At 43.3% G+C, this 24,154-nt stretch overlaps 1 protein-coding gene and 1 long non-coding RNA gene across 3 annotated transcripts in view; both read right to left on the bottom strand.

The window, feature by feature from the left end:
* The window catches only part of MECP2 (methyl-CpG binding protein 2), a 94,903-nt gene that overhangs the window by 53,521 nt on the left and 17,228 nt on the right, over positions 1-24,154 (bottom strand). The window lies entirely within an intron of this gene.
* On the bottom strand, positions 1,757-20,082 carry LOC308466535. Its single transcript, XR_013980869.1, has 3 exons — positions 19,458-20,082; positions 17,306-17,362; positions 1,757-3,411 (listed from the first exon to the last, which is right to left on the bottom strand). It is a non-coding gene; the product is annotated as an uncharacterized lncRNA (long non-coding RNA).

Here is a 24,154-nt window from a genome sequence, read left to right as displayed (position 1 = left end):
GGTAATTCCACTTCCTTTTCTGAAGGCAGAGAGAGACCCATGGCCAGCAGGGGGACAGAGGGACAATACACTCTCCTGGGCCTCCTCCAGAGTCACCTTGTAAGTACACGCCTTTTTGATTCAGGGATTAGCAACTGCAGTATGCATTCAGATTAACAAGACTGCATGCCTCTTTCATCTGGCAAAAAAGAGTGGCTGCACGTCAGGTCTTGGGACAATGAGAAGGAACCCCGTCCAGGAGCCTATGGCAGCGGGTGCAAAAGTGGCCCCTTTTAGAAGCCAGAATAGTGGGACTGAAGAAGATGGGTGAGATGAGGAAATGTCCTCCCCTTTTGTTGCTCCCTGAAGGAAGTGAGCACCATCTTGGATCAACATTCCTTTCAGGCAGGAGACACCATCATGGGACATTAACAGAAATTAAAACTGCTTCTCAGACTTGTGTCTTCCTACAAGATCTGCCCTATCCAATGCAGAACTTGGTATGAAGAGCATCAATAACAGGTGGAGGTGATCAGTACTCTGACCTGCCCATTCTGACCCCTGGGGCAAACTCAGAGCTGTTATCACTACCACACATGGTCAGAAGTAGGTAAGTTGGAAATTCTAGAAAACATACTTAATATTTTTTAATATCACATCTAAACAAATTCAAAGCTTTAATTTTTATTTAGAATACTTAAAAATATTCTTAGACCACTGTTAAGCATTTTTATTGGAATTCATTATTAAAACTATAAACAGAAATAGAAATATAACAAATAAGATATCATTTTATTATAATATTTTAAGACAATTTAAAAAGGTGTTTTGAAAATATTTTAAGATATACAACCCATTAGCATACACTTCCTAAAATGTCTTTTAATGGTTATCATACTAATTTTATAATGTGCCAAAAGTGTCACTTATGATGTTCACTTCCATTTCATTTCGCTCTGCAACTTTGTATCTTTTAGTGTGTGCGTTTTTAGAAACTAAATGGTCAGAGGACCATCCTGAAATTGTACAACTGATGGTTCCTAAAAATACATTAAAGTCGGCTTGGCTATATATAATACATGCAAGTGTGGTTCCTAAAGACAGACACCTGAAAAAGTTTATTACAAGCAGAAACTGCTCAATTTGACTGTTTCCATTCATTACATTACCAATTAGGTTAACAAAACTATTTATTTTTAGAAATTCATTTTTAAATGGAAAAGAACAGCAGTGGAAAATTTTCAACACCACCAGTTTTTCACACTGAATGGGTGGAGGGATGGAGAAGAGAAGAGGTCGATCAAATTCTGGCGCTCAATTTGGAAAGCTCTGAAAGCTCCACCGTCCAGCAGGTTTTGACTAGCTGCTTGCTGCCTCTGGGAATTTCTTGGTAAGTTTAGTCCCATGTTCACGCACCCTTAGAAACCTCTACTCAAAATCTTTCACAGTAGAGACTTCCACAGGAATCACATGGAACACTGATTCCTGCTATCCCCTATGAAAAATGACTAAAGGCTGGAAATTCAGACCTGGAAAATAGTATCCAGATGAAAGAGCTTATATAAACACACACACACACACCATTGCTAGGATCAAAGTTGAAACCCCTATGGCAGCTTTTAAGGAGAAAGTAAGAGACACAATGTCAAACTGCAAAAGATGAAAGCAGATGAAGACTCAGTCAAGCATCTACTCTTGGATCATGCGGATTGATCCTAAGGATGAGCCACCAGGTAGAAAAAAGCCTGGAGAATGAAGTGAGACAGATAATGACACCATTAAACATATCCATTTTTGTACTTACAGTCTCCTCTCCTGCTAAACACTCTCCCCACAACGAGGGCTGGGTGATGTAAGGTTTGCAACATCACAATATATCGCCAGGCAAACAATGTGATCTGGCGGTACATCACCATGTTCCAAAACCTGCTTCCTACCACAGCACTGCAAGGCGTCAGGGTGAAATTGCTGAGGTGGTTTCACCCCAGTGCCTCACTGCACCAGGGAGAAAGCAGCTTTGTGCTCCCCAAGTTGAGCAACCCATCCTTCTCCAGATTGCAGGAGAAGAATTGAGGCCGCTCAGCTGGGGAACACAAAGCCTCCCGCTCCTCAGCTGAGGGAGCCCCCAATCCTCCTCCTGCTTGAAAGCGAGGAAGCAGGAGAAGCTTTGGGACTGTTCGGCTGTGGGGTGGGAGTACCGACATGCCACTGGCTTTCACGAGCCAGCAGTGAGCTGGGGGCTCCATTAACTGCTTGGCTGAGGTGGGCGGTAACCTAGCGCCCTTCAGCAGAGCAGTTTCACAGAGTCCCTATCCTGCCACCAGCTGGTGCAAGCCAGTGGCGTGTAGGGGGCTCCATAAAACTGCCTGGCTGAGCAATGGCCGATGTATGCTTCTCAACCAAGCAGTTTAAAGAAGCGAAGGGAGGAACAAGCTGTATTGGCCCCTCTCCGATGCAGCATGTTTCTCCCTCTGCACCAGTTTGAGGGCAAAGTGGGATGGCAGCTTCACTCAGCTGGATATCGCTGGTGAAACTGCCGCTGCCCCTGAGTCCCTCTGCCTCCAGTGCCCAGCTGCAGCTTGTTTCTCCCTTGGCGCGCTGGGCACTGGTGGCTAAGGAACTGAGGAGGAGGCTGTTTCACCTGTAATATACCACTGAGTGAAGCTGCCATTGCTGTCTGCCCCTCATACCGGTCCTGGGCGATGAACTGATACATTGCCCAGGCCTACCCCACCTGTGTTCCTTCTGATGTTCCTGGACTACAACTCCCATCATCCCTGACCATCGGCCACGCTGGCTGGGGCTGAGGAGAACTTGAGCCCACTAACATCTGGAGAGCCACAGGCAGGCCCATGCAGAGCTTGTCTGAGGCCTGGGGCAAGGATCTTGTTCTCAGCATGACAGTGTAAGTCTGGCAAGCCCCTGGCAGGACCCCATGGCCAGCCCAGCCCTCCAAGGCCCAAGGCAAGTGGACCCAGCTGCCCCACAACCTGCATAGGCCTGACCACAGGTTCCCTAGCTCTCCTTATTTATGTGTATGTGTGTTTAACCAAAATTATTAGTACTTTTTTATAATAAAAAATCAACAACAACCATCCCTCCCTGTTCTCCTCCTGGGTGCGCTTATGTGACAAACATATTTTCCACTTTTTAAAAGAAGAGACTAAGGGACATGGAGCTCCTAAGCTGCAATTGTGCACCCTGAACTCTTGGAATAGGGTGGGATATAAATCTGAATTAATGTGTCAGTTTTTTAAAAAAGCTAAATTGAGATCAGCCAGGCCTATGCTTCAGTAACATGCACAGAAAATTAATTTATTTTTCACATGACAAATAATAATCCTAAAGGGTTCGAACACTTTGTTGTTGATACACACCATAAACAATAAGTGGGCAAATGCTATGGACTAGTCTCCACCTCACATCTGATGCCTAATGAGAAAGCAGTTGAAGAATATCCTAAGGCTGCATGAATTTGCTATCTGAAACAAATTCTAGATTTTAAAATGTCATAGTAGTAGCTTAGCTCAGTTCCCCCCTCTGCACACAGCAGACCTCTGCAATGTAGCATGCAATAAATTATCTCTTGCTTCCAAACAACATTAATGGGCAGCTACAATCAGCATTGTGACTCAGTGGAAATGGTACTCTCTTACTCCTAGGATATTTTTTTACTCAGATCCAGTCCAATTACCAACCCATCCAAGTTTCCATTGTGACAAGCAATTTCAGTGCTGAGTAACATTTTTTAAAATCCTCATAATCTTCATAATATGGCACACATGGAAGACATAGATAGAAAACAGCTGCTGTCACAAAGGTCACACCATGAGTTGAGGGCAAGTTAACCTTTGTCCTGGCCTACTGAGCCCCCTATACAGTGGTTACATACGCTTCAAGTTACATATGCTTCAGGTTACATACTCCGCTAACCCAGAAATAATACCTCGAGTTAAGAACTTTGCTTCAGGATGAGAACAGAAATCGTGCTCCGGCGGTGCAGCAGCAGCAAGAGGCCCTATTAGCTAAAGTGATGCTTCAGGTTAAGAACAGTTTCAGGTTAAGAACAGACCTTCAGAACAAATTAAGTACTTAACCCGAGGTACCGCTGTATTTTAAAATGCTGCTGAAGAACGAACAATGTTACCTAAGATGGTTCTTGTTGCTGAGTCACCATTTCAATTCAATAAATATCATTTGAAAATGGAGTTTCATTTCCAAACATTAGTGCAAAAGCATCAAGCTCCTGAAAACCGCGACTGTTAATGAGTATAAACAGATTAAGAGTTTTCATATGTTCGATATGTCTTTTCTCTTGCTTCTCACTCACAGAACTGAGGGCTGCTCTGCACCAGCAGTTGATACCATGAATTTAAACCTTACTTCACTTGTGGCATTGCTACAAGGCACAGCTTCCCATCAGAATCCCTCTCCTGGTTTAAGGGCTTGGGGTGGTTGTGGTAAAGCAGTATTTTATTTAAGCACTAGCCTGGTACAGGAGTGAAACTAGGCTTTATTTCACCTGGATCAAAGACCCAGTTTGGCACTCCCCATGTGTATTTACACACACACACGTGCGCGCACACACACACACACACACACACAGGGGCTAGGAGCCTCAATGGCGCCCTATGGAGGCTTCACCCGGGGCAAAAAATCTGGCTAGCGCCCCCCCCCCCAAGGCTCTGGACTAGTATATATACAGAAACCAGGAAATTCATACACAGGCAAGTGAGAAGGCTAAGGACAGATGGAGCACTCTGTCACTCCTGTGCAGCCAGCATAGAGAGTACACAGGCTGCAACAGGAGTATAGCTGTCAACCGTCCCTTATTTGGCGGGAAACTCCCTTATCCCACCGCCGTTTCCGCTGCTGTCCTGGATTGATGATGTCCCTTAAATTTCCCGGGTTTCAAAGGAAGCAGCTCCTCTCCCTCCCTTCCTGCCGGCCAGGGAGGAGGGAGGCTCCAACTGTGTTGCTTGGCTGCGTTGCTCACCCAATAAGGAGTCTAAGAACGACTGGGGGGTGGAGCTTGCATGCCTTGTGCCGATCAAATCAGCCGCATTGCCTGGGGACTCGCCTTTGCTCAGCGCTTCCCAGCGGAGAGGTGACGGTGGTTTTCCTTGCTGCATCCCCTTTGCCAGGTTGCTGCGCTGTGGGAACCACCACTTCGTTTGGTTGCTGGCTGGGCTTTCTGCCTTTGGCTCGGAGGGGCTCAGAAGTTGAACATACCTGTGCTCAGAATCGGATGGATACGTCATCGACGGCCCACTCACCCTTGCTGGGGAAAAGGTATGTCAGGAGCGAGGGCACATGGTGGGGGGGGGGAAGGAAAGGAGCAGGTTGAGTACAATGGCGGGCGGCAATGTCGGGGGGGGCTGGATTTGTTTTGGAGGCTCCTTCGATTGACTGTTATGAGGGAAAGGAAAGGAGCTGGTTGACTAAAATCCCTTATTTTGGCTGCTGATCCCTTATTTTCAAATCTGTAAGTTGACAGCTATGAACAGGAGAGACACACTCAGCATGGAAATGCAGCTTTTCTCTCTCCTCTGCCATCCCCCAGCAGACCTGCAAAAAATGCTGCAGGATAGTAGCTTCCATGGGCTACTATGGGTGATTTAAAGAGATTTTGTCTCAGAGTAAAATAAGCTGTCTTGGTTAATGTGATAATCCATGGACCCTTTATCTCTCTAACTTCATGCAGCCCCCGCTTCCCCATTCAAAAGGCAACATGACCACATTTTACCTGAATATCTACTACTACATTATTATTATTATTATTATTATTATTATTATTATTATTATTTCTTCTTCTTCTTCTTCTTCTTCTTCTTCTTCTTCTTCTTCTTCTTCTTCCAGCCAAGGTTCACAGAACAGGTTTCTTGCTGCCAACAGCTTAGATAGTGGCAAGGCTCCAAAGATTTACTTCAGGCCCACCTCAGGCCTGAGCATGTCCTGTGAGATTTTTTACTTGCTTTTCCTTGAAATAGCAAAGCCCCATACTATATTACATACTACAGGTGACTTCCCACTTACATGGGGGTTATGTTCCCAGGTACGGTGTATATAACTGAAAATGTGTATAGCAGGGAACACCATCTAAAAAGCCCGTAAACACCCTCTAAACCCCTGGAAACTCTTGAAAATCCCTTTTAAAAACCCAGCAGCCCTTCCAAACTGGCAAGAATGGTGGCAGTGGTGGCTCTATATCTTCATCATCACTGGAGGATGTGGAAATGACGACAAGAGGCATCCTGAAGTGCTTGGCAGTGGGTCAGATTCACTTGCTGCTGCTGCTGGCGCCTTGCAGAGGAACATGGTGATAGGTAGCTGGTGCTTTGTCTCTTCAGCTGGTCAAACATCTCCTTGTATGGTCACACACTGCCTGCAATGGCACGCTTGATCTTCAGGATGCGTTCCATGGAGGGGTCATACTGCACAATGATATAATTCACATGGTTGAGTGTGCCAAAGAGTTCAGAAAAGCTCTCCAGGGTCTAGGTGGATTGGTCATCCTGCTCACCATCCTCCCCTTCTTCCCTGCTTTCAGAGCTGGAACTCGATCTCAGCTCTTTCACGCTCAAGGCCTGTTGTCCCTCAGTCAGTTCTTCCACTTCCTCCTGGATGAGGTCAACAAAGCCAATGTCATCAGCACCATCTTCACAATGTTCTCCACCTCAGTGGTAATGTCTGGAAATTCCTTGATACCATGAACACATTCCTTCCAGAGTTTGCCTCAGCATGTGTTCATGGTTTCAGGCTTGATTGCAGCCACTGCCTGCTTTGATATAGGTTTGATTGCAGTTTGCAATGTTGAAGGACTTCCAGAATGACGTGAGGTCGAGATCCAGATCAGCATCCACTGCATTGATCAGCAAGACAAAGGTGAGCCTGGCATCATGAGCCTTGAAGCAGCGAATCACCCCTTGATCCAAAGGCTGGATGAGTGAGGTTGTATTGGGGGGGAGGCAACCGTGACATCATCGTGCACAAATTGCAGTCCCAGGAACACTGTCCACCAACAGTAGCACTTTGAATTCCAGCCCATTCTCCAGCAAGTAACGCCTCCAGGGTGAATAAAAATCAATGAATTATTTTTTTTAAATCGGATTTTAAATATTTAAATTGGATTTTTTATTTATTTAAATAAAATGAAATGCTTCTGGAGGAAAAACCTTTCTAAAGATAGTTTTCTATTTAAGTTACATTATAGACGAAAGGCTATTCATCAGGAAATAAGGATTTGTTTTAAGTTTTTTCATGTGTGCTAAAACTCAGTCTAAGTTTTTTTTTTTAAGTTTAACCACATCAGTTAACAAACATGGATACATATGCTATAATGTAATTGTTTTAGTTAAATAAATTGTTTAAATTGTTATTAAGGAAATGATTATGTTTCTCCTTCAAATAAAGTGTAGCAAAAAAGTTGTCCAAATATAAACAGTTAACTTATTAAACCTCACAATAATTTCATAATTATCTGTCTATGTATTACTAATGGTATAACCAAATCAGTAATTTGTGATTTAACTGTAAAAACTACTCTGAAAATTTATTATTCAAAAAAGGAAACCTTCACATTGTAAATATTAAGATTATACCAGCAAGAATGAGTCCTTCTGTAAAAAAATGTTTTAAATAAAGTCTTACTGACTAGTGATTTAAATTGTGATTTAAATCAAATCCACCCTGAATCCTCACTTCCAGAATGAAGCACTTGTGGAACCAGTCCAGAGAGCTTGCAGCAGTCAGACAGGCTCTCTTGTTGGACTGCCAGAAGACAGGCAGCAGGTGATTGTTTATGCCTTTGAGGGCACAGGGGTTTTCAGACCTTTACAGTATACCTGGCTTGATCAAGTGTACAGCCGCATTGCCACAGAGAAGCACAGTCACCCAATCCTTCACAGCTTTAAATCCAGGGGCTGTCTTCCAGAACAGGCCGGTCTCCTCCACCCGAGGTGCTTCTACTGAGACACAAGTTGAGCTGAGGACTCAGCGCACTGCCCTTGCCTTCTGCCAGCTCTGTGCTGAGGCAACGGCATGCATGCCCACAGAGAGGGCTCTGAGTGCCCCCTCTGGCACGCGTGCCATAGGTTTGCACCCACTGAACTAGGCTGTGCCTGTTTGGGAACTGAATACAAGTGAAGTACAAACACCAGCATTAACATAACTATCCCAAAACAGTCTTCTGCTCTCCACACCTTCTATAGTGTACAGGCTTGGGAAAACGATTTATAGGAAACTGGTGGTAGGGGAGCCTGTAAGGTGCCAAGTTCCACCCCCAACTAGCAACTCTGCATCTAATGCTGGACTTTAAAAACAAAGCAATACATGGTGGGGGTAGCAATTGTGGACAGAATGCAACTTGCATGTGGTCCAATCCATCAAACATTTCACAGCTGGTTACAGTTTTATTCATTCCCTAAGAACTGAGAGCAATATACATGAGGCCAGGCAAAATCAGGTGCTGGTTCTAGTACAAATTATATATCTGGCTCAGAAAAAAATGTTGGTAGCTTTTGTAGTGGGGTTACATCTAAAACATTGAATTGAAACATTATAGCCCCCACACAGATGCCAACAATAAATTGAATCCATGGAGATGCAGTAATGCTTTATAGGCTGGCCGTTATGCATCCAAGGTCTGCACAGTAGCATAACTGCTGCCTGTGTGGTTCAAGGTCTAGATGCTGCAGATGTCACCCCAAGGAATACCAATACAGGCAACACAGCAGCCCAGCTTATAGGAGCATTAACATTAAGGTTAGCTTTAAGCTATCCACTATCAAGGGTGATTTCTGCCCAGTGTTCCAAACTCCCATTGTTCTAGGTGCATTTTGTGACAGGGAATTTCATTAGCGCGAGCCAGAACATGGGACAGGGATCCCCAAACTAAGGCCCACAGGCCGGATAAGGCCCGAGGGACTCGTTTGTCCGGCCCACAGCGACCCCCGCCGCCCGCTGCTGCCTGCACTTACCGGAGCTGCACTGCACAGCTGCCCACTTCTGGATCGGTTGCACATGCACAAGTGTTATTTCCAGTGCACATCCAGGTCGGAGGAGGCCTGTGCACATGCACACAAGCTATTTCCAGTGCTCCTCTGACCCGGAAGTATGCCAGAAATAGTGTGTGCGCATGCGTATGGGCGCGCACTCCTCTGCCCTCCGGCCCACTGCATGATTGGTGCTGGAGACACCGGCCCGAGGTGTGGTAAGTTTGCTGACCCCTGGCTTAAAATTTCAGATTAAAACTGCAGAGTGGAAGGAAAGGAAGACCTTTTTCTGCCTCTCCACTTCCAGATACTCTCTGAAGACTGGAGAAGAGACCCTCTTAAGAATATCAGGGGGTGGGGGAGTGCGCAGGGGAAGGACTAGACAATGTAAAACATGAACACAATATGTTGGCTGCAGTTCATTCATTTTCAGCTTTGAATTCTTGTTATAAAATAAGTGCACCTAGACATCCTGCTGTTACGCCCATAACCTAGGTTTAAGGTGCCATTTAGCTCCTAGCTTTCATATCTCAGTTTCTAACACTGTTTCTAACAAAGATGATTCCAACCAACCAACCCCATTCTTCCTTGTTATAAGATAGAAACTCTTAGTGGACTCAAGTCCACTAAACAAAAATCAGCTGAAAATACTGTAAGAAATGAGTCCTTTGTATAGCACTGACTCCTGCTGTTTGGAAAACAGAACGACATGACACTAACACAAGATGCCAAGTCTATATTTTTGTTACACAACATACACCATGGATTATCTTGATGGCCTCTTTTTAAGAATCATTGCAGCTTGTAAACAGGACTGAAATAAATGCACTAGAAGGGCAGGATACAATTCAAATCAATGTTAACTCTCCTCCAGCCAGAAGACAGCTGGCTTCTAAAATAGCAAGTCTCTTTTATGAAAATGACAAAACATTGATCCAGTATTAGTTCTAAAAACAGTTCAGCCCAGATTTTCTATTTTGCCACCAAGTTTTTCAGTGCTGTAAAAGGAAGCTAAATATATTTTAATGCGCTCTGGTGTTTTGCATTCTAACACTCAAAATTGCAGAAGTTATATCTTTTGTATTTCAGTTTTTGTCTAAAGAGAAAAGTTGCTAGTTCCCACTATTAGAAGAGATAAGAAAATTTGGGGAAGTTGCAGGGTTTAAAATAAACAAAAGTAAAACTAAAATTTCAGTGAAAAATATAGACAAACAGGTAAAGAACGATGAACAGACAAATACGGGATTAATAATAGGATAAAAAGGTTAAGTATTTGGGAATTTGGTTAACATCAAGAAACCCTAACATATTCCAAGAAAATTATATTCAGACATGGAGAGAAATCAGGAAAAGTCTTGAAGTATGGGGTTAGAATGAAGCTTTCATTGATGGGAAGGATGTCAGTCATAAAGATGAATGTGTTACCGATGATGCTTCTCTTATTTCAAACAGCTCCAATAATCAGCAATGGAAGATGCTTCAAAGAATAGCAGAAATATATTTCTAGATTTGTCTGGCAAGGGAAGAAACCAAGAATTAAATATAAAATTCTGATAGATTGGAAAGGAAAAGGTGGATTCTCATTACCAGATTTACGACCAGATTATGAGACCAGATTTCTTTGCTGGTTAAAGGAGTGATTAACCAGGTGTTAGACTTGGAAGGACATGACAATAAGTTTGGTAATATTTATGGTATGGTAAAATTAAAATGCATAAAGGTTTTATGCATCATGCAATCAGGAAAAAATATATACAGTATGGAATAAATATAAAAACCAGTTGGAAAGAAAGAAACCTTTGTGGCTCTCTCCTATTGAAGCTATATCTTTGAAAAAATGAAAAATGAATGGGCAACATATACAGATTTGTTAATGGATGTAGACTGAGAAGTAAAATGAGAAAGGTTTGAATATGTTACAATATTATCAACTTAATGAGCTATTTGAATTAGATAAAATGAATGGATTTATGAATCAAACCTCACAATTTGAAAGAGAACTTATAGAGAATGTACAAGTTGTTATTGGAATGGGAAACAAAAGACAAACTTGTAAAATCAGCAATGATACACTGGGCAAGGAATATAGGTCATAACATTGAAATAGCAGCATGGGAAAAATTATGGAATACAGATTTGAAATTTACAGTGTGTTATACACTAAAAGACAACTATATGAAATGATGTATAGATGGTATCTGACTCCTAGTAAATTGGCTAAGATGTATAAATCAGAATCAGATACATGCTGGAAATGTAAAGAAAAGGAGGGTACCTTTTACCATACATGGTGGTCATGTAAGGTAGTGAAAGCTTTCTGGGAAATGATTTATAATGAACTGAACAAAATGTTGAAGATATATTTTATTTTTTTTAAAAAACCAGAAGCTTTTCTTCTAGAGATAATAGGCTCAGAGGAACCCAAATATCAGAAAAAACGTTTATGTATGCAGCGACTGCCCAGATGATTTATGTGCAGAAATGGAAAGAAGAAACAGTTCCGACTAAGGAGGACTGGCAGAAGATGGAGTATGCAGAAATGGCTAAACTTACGGGAAGAATGAAGAACCAGGAAGAAAAAACCTTGAATAAAGAATGGAAAAAAATTGTGGATTATTTGAAAAATTATTGTAAACAACTTAAAACGTTAGCAGGGTTAACATAAAATGAGCAGTCAAGATATATGTGAAAGGGAGATCTTAAAAGAAAAATAAACAAATATAAAGAGTATGTTTGATTTTTTAAAAAATTGTATTCTTGTTATAAAATTGAAAAATGATTTACTTTTTTTTAAAAAAAGTTTCTAGTTCTCATGGTTGCAGGAATAAAACAGATGCATGGAAATTGCATGATCAAAACTCAGAAACCCAACAAGATTACAGAATGTACTGTTTAACTCATGCTTTATATAGCTTAATTCATTATTGCTGAATGCCTGGGGTGATCAATGCAACAGAGGCCTTTTGATGAACAAGCCCTGCTAGTTTTTTCGAAGTGGTGAAAGCTTTGATAACAATTTGGGCACAGAGAGAGTGGGAGCCCACATATTCTTCTACCCAGTTAGCCACTCAGCTGAAGTGTAATGCACACACACTTTTGGGGGGAGCCTATTCAATTCCCCTCACACAGAAAAAACAAAAACAAAACAAAAAGGGAAAAACACCCTGTGCTTTCTGTGTCCTTTCTTTCAAAATTTGAGACTGCGGAAGCAAAGAAAGCACAAGTTACATTTCACTGCTGTGAGAGGTGGAGAATTGCAAAACCAGAGCAGGCACATACTTTGGTAATTAGGAGATCTCCAACCTAAGTTATGGCCTGCGTGAAATCACATTTATTTTAACAAAACAAAGATGTAAAACACAGAGCTGACTGAATATCCTCAGCTGAACTCCAGTTGGTATGACAGACATTTTTCAGTCTGTACAACTAAGCCAACCTACACCAGTTAAGGAACTGGTTGACTGCTATTTGCGTATTCCACATGCCTGAGTGAAGAACAGGGAAGGAGAGACACATTTTTGCCAAGCGTATAAACACAATGCATAAACATACGAATGCCAGATCAAGGGTCCATTTCAAGGGGTCAGCAAACCTTTTCAGCAGGGGGCCGGTCCAATGTCCCCCAGACCTTGTGGGGGGGGGGGGAATGAACAAATTCCTATGCCTCACAAATAACCCAAAGATGCATTTTAAATAAAAGCACACATTCTACTCATGTAAAAACACGCTGATTCCCAGAACATCCGTGGGCCGGATTTAGAAGGTGATTGGGCCAGATTGTTCACCTACCCATGGTCCATCTAGTCCAATATTCTGGTTTCCCATAGTGGTAAGTCAAAAGCAGAACACAAAGCCATTAATACTGTTTGCACCACAGCAACTAATTACAGTACAACCATAAGCACCATGTGTAACCTAGTTGGTCAATATGGGTAAAGAGGAAATGGGAAGGGATTCTGTTGTTGTTTTTAAGTGCACAGAGGAACCCCACCACCTGTATTGGTCCTTCAACATACCCAGCCTAAAACAGAACAAACAAACAAAACACACACACACCCCAAATTTTTTTTACATCTATGCATCTATACACCACTACTCATCACTGCAGCACAGATGTATGTGGACAACCCTGCCTCCACACTTCAGAGATTAGCAGATGCTTGTGTTGGGGTTCAAAACCACCCAAATATGTTTGTCTCAAACACACAATCACTTTTCAAAACACTTCCATTTGCAAGCCTTGACTCTCCCTTCATAAAAATCAGTCGAATCATAATGGACGGATTTCAGGTACAATTTAAGATAACTGCCTTAAAAACCCTTAACTCCACTCCCATCTTTTCTGCTTTCAGCATTGTTCATCATTTCCCTGTCTTTCCATGTACTCCAAACCCTGAATGCACTCACATAGGCAACATGGAAGAAGAATCTATGCACAGCAGGATCACAGCTGGGAAGATTTTAGAAAATTTCTAAAAAATAAAGTACAAGTGGTTTAGTTTAAATCATCGTGGCAAATGGCTGACTTTAAAATGGGAGTTAAATTTTGTAATTCATGCATTTCTTAAATAAGAGTGTGTATTAACTGGTTTCTATGAAAATACAATTAACATAAACCTTGTTTGTGACAAAGTAAAACATTATACTACCTAGGACATTAATCCAAAGCCTCTGGTCATATAGACCACTAAATAATTTTTATTAACAATTTTCTTGGTTTACAAAAGTACATGCCTTTTCTCTTTTTTTCAGCCTCTAAAGTCTTTTCAGATCAGTTACATTTGTTGTGAAACATTAGTGTTGAATACAGTATAAGGCATGGGTAGGCAAACTAAGGCCCAGGGGCTGCATCCGGCACAATTGCCTTCTAAATCCAGCCTGCGGACGGTCCGGGAATCAGTGTGTTTTTACATGAGTAGAATGTGTGCTTTTATTTAAAATGCATCTCTGGGTTATTTGTGGGGTATAGGAATAAGTTAAATTTTTTTCTTTCCAAAATATAGTCTGGCCCCCCACAAGGTCTGCGGGACAGTGGACCGCCCCCCTGCTGAAAACGTTTGCTGTCCCCTGGTATAAGGCTAGGAAGATGATGGGGGGAAAGAAGGGGTGGCGGTGAAATTTTTATTTTTTACAGTGTACATGTGGGGTTTTGTGTCAGCATCAACTGGGTAGGTTCTCTTTCTATTTGCTTATTACATTTCCTTGGTAGTGAGAGGGATTGGGGGAGTCCAGGGTGTGGATGGTTGTCTGTGGTTGTCTGCAGTGAGGTTTGTTTGCATTTGTGAAGTGGGGGGGGGGCTTGTTGGGTCAAATTGGCCAAATTGATTTGTATGCTTTCAGTGGATTCTTGTTGTGGTCTTGTTGGGCTGTGTATGAGATAAAGGGAAGCCATACTGGGGTGAGAGAGTCCTCTTCTATTTGTCCCCGTGTCAGTTTCAGTCTGTTGGGTTAGCTTTTCTTGTAAGGCTATTTTCCATTTGGTACCAGGACTCTCCAGTGTTTGGCTATGATGCTTTTTAACATCTTTATGCGCCCCCTCGCCCAGCTTGTCCGGAGTTTTGGGTTGGGGTGCCATCAGTATGCTGATGACACCCAACTCTATCTGTTGATGGATGGCCATCCTGACTCGGCCCCAGACACACTGATCAGATGTTTGGAAGCTGTGGCTGGATGGTTATGTGGAAGCCTGTTGAAGTTAAATCCTTCGAAGACAGAGGTCCTTTGGCTGGGTCGGGACGATATGGGATTGGGGGGGCAACTCCCATCTCTTGCGGGGGCGCAATTAGTGCCAGCACCGTCCATTAACAGTTTGGGTGTAATCTTCGACACCTCCCTTTCCATGGAGGCGCAGATTGCAGCTATAACAAAGGCGGCATTTTTTCATCTCCGCCAAGCTACGCAGTTGGCTCCTTACCTCTCTCGCCCTGACCTAGCCACTGTGATCCACGCGACAGTCACCTCCAGACTGGATTATTGTAACTCGCTCTACGTGGGGCTGCCCTTGAGACTGACCCAGAAACTCCAGCGGGTGCAGAATGCTGTGGCGAGACTCCTTACGGGGTCCTCGCTGCGGGATCACTTTCACCCGGTGTTATACCAGCTGCACTGGCTCCCAGTGGAGTACAGGTGCTGGTTTTAACCTTTAAAGCCCTATACAGTGGTACCTCAGGTTAAGTACTTAATTCGTTCTGGAGGTCTGTACTTAACCTGAAACTGTTCTTAACCTGAAGCACCACTTTAGCTAATGGGGTCTCCTGCTGCCGCCGTGCCACCGGAGCACGATTTCTGTTCTCATCCTGAAGCAAAGTTCTTAACCCGAGGTAATATTTCTGGGTTAGCGGAGTCTGTAACCTGAAGCGTATGTAACCTGAAGTGTATGTAACCCGAGGTACCACTGTACTTAGTTTTTACTTCAGAAATCAAATATTTTTCCATGTAGAAAAATAGGCTTTAATTCAGATACATTTGATAGAGGGTCATGAATATTAAAAGGCATCAAATTTAACATTTTTATAATCAATTCAATTTCCATCTAAGCCAAGCTTTGAAGAAATTTCATTTTTTATATATATTTCAATTTTATTTTATTACATTTATATTCCACTTCTCTGTCAAGGAACTCAGGATAGAGTACCGTATTTTTCGCTCCATAAGACACACTTTTTCCCTCCTAAAAAGTAAGGGGAAATGTGTGTGCGTCTTATGGTGTGAATGCAGGCAGGAAAAGCCCCCAAGAGGCTCAGCGCGACTCTTGCGGGCTTTTCTACGAGGTGGGAGAAGGGCAGCCTGTCACTGAGGGGCTGTCCTTCTCCCACCTCGTAGAAAAGCCCACAAGAGCCACGCTCCCTTTAAAGAGCGCACGGCTCTTGCTGACTTTTGTGGGAGGTGGGAGAACGGACAGAGGGCAGTCCCTCAGTCCCTTCCCCACCTCCCGGTAAAGCCCCCAAGAGCCGTGCTCCCTTTCACGAGCCGCGTGGAGCGTGCGTGCGGCTCTTGGGGGCTTTTCCCCCAAGGAGGGAGAAGGGCAGCCCGTCAGTGACTAGGCTAAGGTTACTAGGTTACTAGGTTAGGCTAAGAGAAAATGACTGACCATATATATATATATATATATATATATATATGAAATCCAATTTTTTAATTATTACTTTTCTCCTTATTAAGCAAAGAGAGTGAGCTCACTCATCCACCCAGCTGGATTGGACAGCAAGTATCAATAATGAAGAGCAGACCCATTCAAAATAAGTTAGAAAATGCCTCAATATATTTTATTTTATTAAGCTTACCTATGTACCCGCTTCGGGAATGCTTGTCACCTAGGTAAGTAAATTCAACTGTGTAGACTGCTAATAGCATCACTTGTATCTATTCCATGTATGTGAACATAGGGGCTACTTCACTTGATCATAAAGTATACAAATTACACAAGAATGTGTAATACATGCACTCAATAAATCATTATTATTATTATTATTAATTTCATTTGTTAGTCCCTTTATAGACAAAAGTCTCCAGCAAATTAACAAATAGGTATATTATACAGAGACACGTGTCAGAACAGTTCAAAACTCCTTATCAAATGTACATGTAGTTTGGGTTACCTGATTTCTTAAGTCACAGAAACAGGAGAAAAGTGGTGGCTTCACAACAGGGGGAGAGAATCTAGTTGTTTGGGGTGGAGTGCAGTTACAATGGAGAATGGATAGGCAACTTGAGTTTAAGGTTCAACACCCCCCCCACCCGCCAAAAAATATTCTAACCTGGCCACTAGCACACGCACACACCCAAAGGTACCTCTTCTTTTCACTTTTCATGCATATTGGCTCATGCTAGAGAAAGCATCTGAGTCAGAAGCACACAAATGTCTATAGCACCCTCCTTCTCTTCAGAAGATTTGACATAACCTTTCATGTATCATGAACCTCAGCTACTGGCTCTACAGCACAAGCAAAGGGCTCTATAATTCTGATTCCATATTACAAATAGCAACTGAGGGTCTGTCAAGCAGATTACAGTTATTTCTGCAAGATGACTCCCATGGTATCACGGCACGTGTCCTTGCACTCACCTCAAACAAGAGATCATATGTAAAGCACCAAATACACCAATAGCAATAGATAAATAAATAAACAGAAATAATAATTAAACTGTCAAGCAGTTTAAGTGTTTAAGTTTACTGTCTTGCCCTTTCACAGATCAATTCATTACACTGAGATGTACATTGTTTATCCTGTTTGCGCTCTGCATCCAGATGGGAAGCTCAAAGTAGATTACACTCTAAAAATCTGCAAACATATAATTATAAACAAAACAAGGAAAATATATTTGCATATTACCGTAACCTCAGTGCCGTGCCTTTTCTAAGATACTGAAGGTATTACTAGAAAGAAACACTATTGAGACAAGAAAAGTTCCAACAATATTATTTTCTCATTCCGTTATTTGGAGGAAACCTACAGAACTAAAACGAACAAATCAAAACAAATACACCCTTAATTTTCAGTCCCACCAATTAGCTACTTTGTTTAAGGCAAAAGAAATTGAAGATCCATGATTTGATCTCCTTTTTTAAAAAACAAAATCATTGGGGTGAGAGGCAAATTGAATTGGAATAGCCCGGCTTGATCCTCCTTCTATGTGTCATTTAACAAATCAAAATACCCCCCCACCCGCTGAAAACAGCTACAGGGGGCTTGCTATTTACGGGCCCAGTTGCACTGGCTGCCGTATGTTTCTGGGCCCAATGCAAAGTGCTAGTGTTGACCTATAAAGCCTTACACAGCTCAGGACCTCAATACCTTAAGGACTATCTCCCCCCCCCCCCAATACAAACTGACCCATACAAACTGACTCTGTTCTTGTCATCTGAGGCACTTTTCTATGTCCCCGGGAGGTTTGGAGGGTGGCAACACAAAAACGGGTCTTTTCTGTGGTGGCTCCCCATCTGTGGAATGCTCTTCCCAAAAAGACTTGCCTAGCACCATCATTGTATGTCTTAGGTGCCAGGCAAAAACATTCCTCTTTACCCATGCCTTTGGCCATTCAATAATCTATGGTCTGTTAAATGGGGGGGGGGGGGAGACACTGTTATTATGATTATTTTATGGTTATTTTATTATTATGTTTTTATTATTGTGTTCTGTAAAGTGTGTTATTAATGTTGTACACCGTCCTGGGATCTTTTGATAAATAATAAAATAAAATAAAATATTTAACTAGTAAAACTGTTTAGAAAGCATTAAAATCCCTCCTTTGCTCCAATCAGATCCCTCATTTGGTTGTTTAATTAATAATATTAAAAGAGACAAGCGATCCAATCAAAGCTCTCCAGCATCTTTTCAATTTTCACCATAAACATTTATTTTAATGTATTCACTGACTGAAGTTTACAAAACTCAAAAACAAAAACAAGAAAAAACCTCTCAGAATTGTTTAGTTTGATAACAGTCCAAAACAGTGTCGGCAAGGAAAGCCTGCATTTTTTTAGGGGGGGGAGATGAGTTCCCCACCTCAATTTCCAACTACAGCAAACTCATTGGAGTGACAATACTGATTAGACATGATTGCAAGCAGTCTCTTTTATACTCGATTTTATTCAAAAAATAACCTTTTAAAAATGTTTTTGAATTATGGTATTCCTGGAAAAAAGGTGGTATTGAATTTTTCTTCTTTTTTAAAAGGCCCTTGACCATGTATGTCCGCAATATGCCACCACTTCCACTTATAAACAACGAAAACTAGAGCACCAACACCAACATGTGCATTTATAAAGGGGCTCATGACAATCAGACCAAAGCATACGGAGCTATGGTGCTACAATATGCATTTGCTTTCAGGGGCTGGCTTTGGATTTTTCAGAGTACAAATCTGAACACTATGAAAACTCAGAGCTGGTTTGGTCAGAGACCATGGCAAGGCACCAAAAAGGAATGTGCACATCATAGGCAATAACAGCTCTGAAATGCTGCCTTCAAATCTGCAGGAAGCTGGGACTTGTGTGCACAGCGTCAGAATTCTTTCCCTCATGCACCTCAGCTTCCCATTCCCGTTTGCTTGTGCCCTGGCTTAAGTGGAGGAGTAAACAACTGAGGTACACAAGACAAAGAAAGAGAAGAAAGATTTTATAACATATTTAAGACATACTTCAAGGGACGCGGGTGGCATTGTGGGTTAAACCACAGAGCCTAGGACTTGCCGGTCAGAAGGTCGGCAGTTTGAATCCCTGCGACGGGGTGAGCTCCCGTTGCTCAGTCCCTGCCAACCTAGCAGTTCGAAAGCACATCAAGCGCAAGTAGATAAATAGCTACTGCTCCGGTGGGAAGGTAAAAGGCGCTTCCGTGCGCTGCTCTGGTTTCCCAGAAGCGGCTTAGTCATGCTGGCCACATGACCCGGAAGTTGTACGGCGGCTCCCTCGGCCAATAAAGCGAGATGAGCGCCGCAACCCCAGAGTCGGTCACGACTGGACCTAATGGTCAGGGGTCCTTTTACCTTTAAGACATACTTCACCATTAATACTGACTAGATGATGTCTCCAACATTCCACTCAGTTCACGCATAAAGCTTTCTTCTGCTGTCAAAGCAAGTCACAATAATTATATTTCTTTCATTTTATTTATGAATTGCTTCCCATGAAACACCCCAAAGCAATTAACAATAAAAAAAATGTAAATTCAGTTTCTAGTCCAATGTAGATAAAAACTGGCATAAACATCTCTATTTAAAAGGCTTGTTAGAAGATGAACATCTCCAACAGGCACTGAAAAGATAATGAGGGCAATGCCTGTCAGGGTGTGTGTGTGTGTAAGTTCCAAAGGGGAGGTGGTGCCACATTGAAGGTCTGTTTCCTACATTGTACAGAACATAGCTTCTACTGAGATGGCATCCTGCTGGTAGCCCTCTCCAGCAGAACATTTGGGTGTATAAGGGGTGACATTTGTTGACAAGGCACATAAAGAAAGATGTCTGACAAATATAACAAGGAGGAGGAATGGGGTGGGGGTGAGGAAATGATGACTTCGGAAGTGTTTGCCTGCACCCAGAGCTAGTGAAGAGGGATCTTCCAAAGCCTCTGCTATTGTCTGTGTGAAGAAAGAGTTTAGAGCACGGGCCAGCAAACTTTTTCAGCAGGGTGCCGGTCCACTGTCCCTCAGACCTTTTTTTTGGGGGGGGGGCAGACTATATTTTGGAAAACGAATTCCTATGCCCCACAAATAACCCAGAGATGCATTTTAAATAGAAGCGGCACACATTCTACTCATGTAAAAACACACCGATTCCCGTACTGTCCGCAGGCCGGATTCAGAAGGCGATTGGGCCAGATCCGGCCCCCAGGCCTTAGTTTGCCAACCCATGGTTTAGAGAGCCCTTTGCTTTGGGGTCATAGGATAATCATTATGCAGAATCAATGCTGCTAGCCCTCTGAGCAGTTCAAAAACATGACTCGTTTTTTAAAAATAGCTGCTGGCTCTTAAGGCACAGCTGTGTAACACAAATACAGTCATACCTCAGGTTACAGATGCTTCAGGTTGCGCGTTTTTGGGTTACGGACGCGCTGAAACACGGAAGTACCAGAATGGGTCACTTCCGGGTTTCGGCGCTCGAGCATACGCAGAACCACTAAATTGTGCTTTGCGCATGCGCAGAAGCACTGAATCGCAACCCACGTGTGCACAGACACAGCGCTGCGGGTTGCAGGCGCTGCAGGTTGCGAACGTGCCTCCCACACGGATCACGTTCGCAACCAGAGCGTCCACTGTAGATACATTCTATATCAACCATTCCAAACCTGGCACCCTCAGATTTTTTGGACTTCAGCTTCCACCATTCCTGATCATTGGCCACATAGGCTGGGGCAGATGGGAGTAGGAGTCCAACTGCAACTGGAGGGGTTCCAGGCTGGAGAAGGCTGTTCTATCCTTGTATGGCATAAACAGGGGGGAAAGGCTTTAAATATACGGACAACAGTGTCACTTGTTGAGGAGCTCCATCTGTGAATGTCCATTAAAGCTAGCTTCTTCTTTCAGACAGAGAAGGGCTGGAAGTGGGGCCACTTTTCCAAATTACAGTTTTAAGCAGAAGGCGAACTCCTGCAAATCCTTATCATAACCAAAACCATAATGGGGAAAGATTAATTCCTCTCCTTTAGATATCAGTGCAAATGTTAACAGCTCAGCATTACCATGTCTGCCATGAAGAGGCACATACAGAAAGCCTTCATCATTTTTTATTATTAAATTCAGATCATGGTAAGCAGTTCTACAAGTAGCTCAAGTGCAGAAGATCAGAGAAGATGAAGTGACATGGAAATTAGCTGACTTTAGTGTAGCCTTTGAGGCTATATACCGTATTTTTTGCCCTATAAAGGTAAAGGTACCCCTGCCCGTACGGGCCAGTCATGTCCGACTCGGGGGTTGCGTGCTCATCTCGCTTAAGAGGCCGGGAGCCAGCGCTGTCCACAGACACTTCCGGGTCACGTGGCCAGCGTGACGAAGCTGCTCTGGCAAGCCAGCACCAGCGCAGCGCACGGAAACGCCATTACCTTCCCGCTATAAAGTGGTACCTATTTATCTACTTGCACTTAGGGGTGCTTTCGAACTGCTAGGTGGGCAGGAGCTGGGACCGAACAACGGGAGCTCACCCCGCCGTGGGGATTCGAACCGCCAACCATACGATCGGCAAGTCCTAGGCACTGAAGGGGAAATGTGTGTGCGTCCTATAGGGCGAATGCAGGCTTTCGCTGAAGCCTGGAGAGCGAGAGGCGTCGGTGCGCACCGACCCCTCACGCTCTCCAGGCTTCAGGAAGCTATCCGCAAGCCTTGCAAACCCGGCGGGAGTTGCCACCGGGCTCTCCAGGCTTGCGGGCAGCAGCCTGCAGCCCAAAGCACGGGGCACCCCCCAGAGGCTTGCGGATAGCAGCCTGTTCTGGGGGCTGGGGGGGGGGAATAATTTTTTTTTATTCATTTTCCCCCCAAAAAACGAGGTGCGTCCTATGGGCCAGTGCGCCCTATAGGGCGAAAAATACGGTACCTTATTAACAGCCTCACACCCCTAATATTGCTACAACTTGGTGCTGTCTGATGAGTTTTGCTTTCTTCTCGACACAAAAGTACTACTTTTAACAAAACTCATACTGCCATGCTTCACATAAAAAATAAAAAATGATGTGTATATTTAGAGAATGCAAACCAGACCAATGATTGTTACAGGAAACCTGAGTATGAAGGTTGCTCCAGGGGACAATTTGGAAAAAGGACAGGTATAATGCAATGAACAGGGTTTGTGTATATTTTGTGCAGGTATAACTAAAGCTACAGATTTCACTATTGCCTGCAGAATCCAACATTCTGAGAAGCTCAACTTTTTGCTGCAGTCTTGTTTTAAAAACTAGGTTCTTAAACATATACCTGTGAAGACTTGCTTGAAAACTGCACAATGTCTACTGAAATCTCCAAAGCCAGAAGGCGCTGAATAAGTCAGGAGTGGTCTAGTGGCCAGGAGGAAAAGCTTCAGTGCTCTGTTTAGCTGACAAAAGCATAATCATGTGAATGAAGCAAATGTATACAGTCATACCTCAGGTTAAAGTAGCTTCAAGTTAAGTATTTTCGGTGTGCGCTCCACGGCGACCTGGAAGTAACGGAGCGCATTACTTCCAGGTTTCGCCGCTTGCGCATGCGCGAACGCTCAAAATGATGTCACGCGCATGCGTGGAAGCGGTGAAACGTGACCCGTGCATGCGCAGACGCACAGTCACGTGTTACGTTTACTTCAGGATGCAAATTGGGCTCCGGAACAGATCCTGTTCGTATCCAGAGGTACCACTGTACAGACATTCTTTATTTGCATGTTTCAGCTCACTTTTAAAAATAACACATACACAGCGCTGATAAGCTAATTGATACCTTTTTCCTGATAGTTCAGATGTTGTCCATTTATCCACTCAGAATACACTAAAACCAAATACATACGCCTCTTTAATATGCCTACAGAAGCCTCTCATACAATGGACATGTTAGCCTCTAAGGCACCACAGCAACTCATTTCTTTATCCAGCCACACAAACATGCTGTAAAACTGCTGCACGTAAAAACAATGCAGCCTGGACAAATGTTTCCGCCCATCAAGAGTACAGCCCAGATTTAGAAGCTGTGTCATCATATCAATAGTGCTGCAAAGCAAACTTCAGTGACTAGCAGATCTCTGCTACTGATTCAGGTGAAACAGGAAATAAAAATTGCTTTATAACTAGAGGGCCCCTCCACCACCGCTGTAGAGGGAAAATCTCCTAGAACCACATCATTTTATTTTATTTTTTTACCCTAAAGCCACTGTGGAGCCTATATTCCTTACACATTCTTCAAAAAGATTGTGTTATAGGAAAAAGTGCAATATTGTTCAATGCTTCTGTAATAAATATAGGGGTTGCTCGTGCGTAAGTTGCCGCCACTCCTGGCTAGGTTGCCCTGTTAAACCTTTTCTGTCTGGACAGCCCTTCACTTCGTGGCTGTTTCAGTCGCTAGCAGGATCCGTCAGTGGGCGTTTCTTAAACCTTTTCCAGCATAAAAGCTGTTTGACGCCAAGTCTCCTCCTACTCTCCCTGCGCGGAAGTCTTCTGCGCAGGGAGGGTGTGGGTAGCGGAGGACCCCTCGCCGATTCCCCCATCTGCCCCCCTTTATCCCTGGTGTTACGCTGATTTCCTTCCCCAGCTGATGAGCTGCCTCTCTCCCTGCTGGGCCCTTCTCCAGCATCGCTTGGGAGCCTTGCCTCCGCCTCTGGCTCCGATGTCAGTTCCCTGACAGCTTCCTTCTATGTCAAAGTCAAAATGGGTTTTTAAGTAGTGAAGAGGCAGGCAAGATTAGACGCACATCTCAAATATGTGTTTTTCCAACAACTTTCATTCTACAGTGGTACCTCGGGTTAAGTACCACCCAAAGTTAGACATTAAGGAATTTTTAAAAAAAAATTTTAACAAATCTACAGGATGTGGAAGTCTGACAAAGCAATTCTATACACCAATTATGTGGAGCACTGGAGGTTTTTTTTTGGGGGGGGGGGTACACAACCACAATGCCAGCAGAACTGGAACAACTATACAGTGGTACCTCTGGTTATGTACTTAATTTGTTCCGGAGGTCTGTTCTTAACCTGAAACTGTTCTTAACCTGAAGCACCACTTTAGCTAATGGGGC

The sequence above is a fragment of the Podarcis pityusensis genome (genome assembly GCF_964106645.2).
Source record: "Podarcis pityusensis genome assembly, chromosome: 17".
Taxonomy (NCBI): Eukaryota; Metazoa; Chordata; class Lepidosauria; order Squamata; family Lacertidae; genus Podarcis; species Podarcis pityusensis.
Note: the sequence above shows the minus strand (reverse complement) of the source record. Positions and strands in the feature narration are given on the sequence as shown.